Source organism: Salmo salar, chromosome 22 (assembly GCF_965601325.2).
Source record: "Salmo salar chromosome 22, fSalSal1, whole genome shotgun sequence".
NCBI lineage: Eukaryota > Metazoa > Chordata > Actinopteri > Salmoniformes > Salmonidae > Salmo > Salmo salar.
In genome coordinates, this window is record NC_138312.1 from 45,119,771 (window position 1) to 45,124,512 (window position 4,742).

The window sequence follows — 4,742 nt, forward strand, 5'->3', positions numbered from 1 at the left end:
TGGGATATTCTATCGTAAGACAACAGGTCAAAACTCCTATTCTGGTAACTTTTCCAAAATACCTTGATTTTCCAGAAATCCCAGTGGGAATATTCTTGGAATAAGGAGGAATCTGGAATCTTCCAACCAGGATTTCTGAGAATTTTAGGAAAGTTACCAGAATTGTACTCTCATTTCTGTTACCAGAGTCCTTTACATCTCCAAGTTCTTGTATACCTCATAACCAAAAAGGCAGCTGCTCGATGTCTCCCATAGGTACGTATATCCAGGTCATAAGAAGACTTAAAGCAGATGGAAGGAAGTTTACATGCACAATCCACCTAATGTTTGTGACAGGTAGGATGATCGGTCATTGGCTAAGACAGGCTTCTCAGAATGTAATAATGTGGAGACACTGTAATAATGTGGGGTGCATCCCGAATGGCATCCTATTCTCTATCTAGTGCACTACTTTTGACCAGGACCCATAGGGCTCTGGCCAAAAGTAGTGCACTAGAGGGCTTCCAGAAAGTATTCAGACCCCTTGACTTTTTCCACATTTTGTTACGTTACAGCCTTGTTCCAAAATAGATTAAAGTTTTCTTCATAAATCTATACACAATACCCCATAATGACAAAGCGAAAACGGGTTTTTAGAAATGTTTGCTTATGTATTAAAAATAAACCCAGAAATACCTTATTTGCATAAGTATTCAGACCCTTCGCTATGAGACTCGAAATTGAGCTCAAGTGCATCCTGTTTCCATTGAACATCCTTGAGATTTTTCTACAACTTGATTGGAGTCCACCTATTTTAAATTCTATTGACTGGACATGATTTGGAAAGGCACACGCCTGTCTATATAAGGTCCCACAGTTGACAGTGCATGTCAGAGCAAAAACCAAGCCATGAGGTCGAAGGAATTTGTAAGTCGCTCTGGATAAGAGCGTCTGCTAAATGACTTAAATGTAAATGTAAAATGAATTGTCCATAGAGCTCCAAGACAGGACTGTGTCAACATTTCTGCAGCACTGGAATTCCCCAAGAACACAGTACAGTGATCTCCATCATTCTTACATGGAAGAAGTTTGGAACCACCAAGACTCTTCCTAGAGCTGGCCGCCCGGCCAAACTGAGCAATCGGGCGAGGAGGTAATTGGTCAGTGAGGTGACCAAGAACCCGAGTTCCTCTGTGGAGATGAGAGAACCTTCCAGAAGGACAACCATCTTTGCAGCACTCCACCGATCAGGCCTTTATGGTAGAGTGGCCAGACGGAAGCCACTCCTCAGTAAAAGGCACATGACAGCCCGCTTGGAATTTGCAAACAGGCACCTAAAGGACTCAGACCATGAGAAACAAGATTCTCTGGTCTGATGAAACCAAGATTGAACTCTTTGGCTTTAATGCCAAGCATCACATCTGGAGGAAACCTGGCACCATTCCTACAGTGAAGCACAGTGGTGGCAGCATCATGCTGTGGGGATGTTTTTCAGTGGCAGGGACTGGGAGACTAGTCAGGATCGAGGGGAAGATGAATGGAGCAAAGTACAGAGAGATCCTTGATGAAAACCTGCTCCAGAGCACTCAGGACCTCAGACTGGGGCGAAGGTTCACATTCCAACAGGACAACGACCCTAAGCACACAGCCAAGACAACGCAGGAGTGGCTTCGAATAAGTCTCTGAATGTCCTTGAGTGGCCCAGCTAGAGCCCGGACTTGAACCCGATCAAACATCTCTGGAGAGACCAGAAAATAGCTGTGCAGCGACGCCCCCCATTCATCTTAACAGAGCTTGAGAAGATCTGCAGAAAAGAATGAGAGAAACTCCCCAAATACAGGTGTGCTAAGCTTGTAGCTTCATAGCCAAGAAGACTCGAGGCTGTAATCGCTGCCAAAGGTGCTTATAGAAAGTACTGAGTAAATGTGATATTTCTTAAAAAAAATTATTTTTGCAAACATTTCTAAAAACCAGTTTTTGCTTTGGCATTATGGGGTATTGTGTATAGAGGAAATAAAAGAATTTAATCAATTTTAGAAAAAGGTTGTAAAGTAACAAAATGTGGAAAAAGCCAAAGGGGTCTGAATACTTTCCAAATACACCTTATGTAGGGAACAGGATGCCATTGATGACAAAACCATAGTAATAACCATGTCATTTGGCACAGGTGTATATAATGCAAAAACATTCCGTGACAACTGCTGATGTATAAAGGGCTTTTTAAATACATTTGATTGATTGAGAGACAATCTTTATTTCTCTTTGTTCTGGATTGGACACTCTGAATGTCTCAGATGAGGAGGTTGGAGGTCTCAAAGGAATGGAGACGTTTGTGAAGCTCCCAGAGTTCCAGAAATTAAACATTAGCTTTGCACTTGACGAAGGTAAATAAACAACCTTGTTAAGGTGTTATGTTGGGTGAATGATTACACGTCTAACTCCACTGAATCAAACTAGTTTTGTAATAATTTTACAAAACATCTCTCTCTGCCACTAACTCTAAACCTCCTCTTGGCCCCTTATTAACACTCTACTACAAACAGAGGTTTGCATCCCAAATTGCACCCTATTCCTTATATATTGCACTACTTTTGACCCCATAGGGGCCAGGAGTTTGAGGAGCAGATTAACAAGTAACGAGGTGGGGGAGGGCATCACGTATGAGTTTGCACTGGTCAGTTGTACTCAGTGTAGTAAACGGCATCACTCCATACACACACTTGTGTATGAGCATGGAGACACCTGATCACAGACTAGAAGAGGACGCTTAAATCTGTTCTCATCAGATGTGAAATGTACTTTCATCCTCCAGAAACACATGAACCAAAATGTGACGTCCACAGATGAGTGACCCCTGGTGGAACACCTTCAGCACAACCTGCAAAGCCATGTGAGGGGACACACACACACACACACACACACACACACACAACTGTAAAGTCGAGCTTCATCTGAATTTCTCTCCTCAGGAACATGACTTTGGAAAAGGAGATCTTTCCTGCAGCCAGGGACAGTCGCTTCATCAGAGCGGTGAGTTAAAGCAGTGGCACAAGGGATATGTCTGAACCCTAACAACGTCTCACTTTCAAACACTTTAAGAAATGCATGTCTTTTTTTGTGTTTATGACCTCAGGGCAAATATATATTTTGTTGTTCTAGAAGCTTGCGCTTCAAAGTTATGTACATTTGTGTTGTTCCTTTTACCAGCTCATTTGAGAAGAAATGCTTCATAAATGCCACAGGACAGAAATCTCCCCAGAGACCAGTGGAGGCTGCTGAGGGAAGGACGGCTCATAATAACGTCTGGAACGGAGCAAATGGAAACCATGTGTTTAATGTATTTAATACCATTCCACTGATCCCGCTCCAGCCATTACCACGAGCCCGTCCTCACCAATTAAGGTGGCACCAACCTCCTGTGCTAGAGCCAAATCACTGTGCAATGAATGAGCTAAATGTGGTTCTCCCTATAAATGCATCTATCCTGAGATTGTCAAGATATTTACAATAGTAGATGGTCCACACTCCAAAAACGGAAATGTTCAGTTATTTTATGCAATTTGATTCGTATAAATCAAAAATACATATTGAGTCTGTTAGGTCGTCGCTAGGTTTCCATCCAATTGGCGACAGATTTTCATGCGAATATTCGAAAATCTGCGTATAAGGAATATGCACATTTTCTCACCAGAGATGTTTTCATCAACTTGTTGATTAGAAGCTGTGTATGATGATGTAGTGCACATAAAAATAACTTGAATAATTGGAACGTGCGCTCTAGCCAACAGCTCGCAGATACATTGCAAGTATAGCCTACATGATGAGATTAATATGTACAAAAGAGCAAGATTATCTTTTTTTTGTCAAACAGTAGCCAAGCATTGATCATCATGTCACTACAATAAGACCCTCAATATTTATTGGAAAGGTGGATCAAGCTCATCACCGTGCACTTTCCCCACCTTGTGAAGCTCATTATAACTTATTTCATCTGTCGCCTAAAAAACTGCATGCTTTCTGAGTCATAGTGGGAGGACCAAACAAAATGTAATTGTGAGACTCTAAGTTTACTTTGATATGATGGTTATTTTATTAATATTTGCGCATAAAAGCGTTTCCACAGCCATTTCTCACATAATACATTTTACAGACACAAAAAGATCCCACCTTGTCTAGCGTATCTTTACATTTAGATTTTTTTGCATTTTGTCAACATTTGGAATGTTTACTGACAAACTAGCAGTTTCTATCAGGCCTGTCGTGACATGCTTTATCCGACATGTAACAAATTTGCAGTTTCCATCAGGTTGGATGGAAACCTGGTTTCTGTGTCAGATATTTGGTGGCAATGCTTTTTTCAAATAAGGTGGATATCTAAAAATCATGTTTGTGTTACTCTTGGTGGGTCTCCCTGCCATCGGCTTCTCCCCAATGAATTGGACCCCCATCCTGCTGCACGACCACAACAAATATCTAAATGAGCAGGTCTTCCTTAAAACCTCTTCGCTATAGGGGGCAGTATTTTCACGGCCGGATGAAAAACGTACCCAAATTAAACGCTTACTACTCGGGCCCAGAGTCAAATATTTGCATATTATTAGTAGATTTTGATAGAAAACACCCTGAAGTTTCTAAAACTGTTTGAATGATGTCTGTGAGTATAACAGAACTCATATGGCAGGCAAAAACCTGAGAAAAATCCAACCAGGAAGTGGGAAGTCTGAGACTTGTAGTCTTTCAGACCATTTTCTATTGATTCTACA

General features: G+C 41.4%; 1 long non-coding RNA gene across 1 annotated transcript; it reads left to right on the plus strand.

Moving 5' to 3' along the window:
* Positions 1-2,578: 2,578 nt before the first annotated feature.
* On the plus strand, positions 2,579-4,141 carry LOC106583435 (uncharacterized). The gene is made up of 3 exons (XR_001323518.3): positions 2,579-2,869; positions 2,949-3,009; positions 3,187-4,141. It is a non-coding gene; the product is annotated as an uncharacterized LOC106583435 (long non-coding RNA).
* Positions 4,142-4,742: the final 601 nt, after the last annotated feature.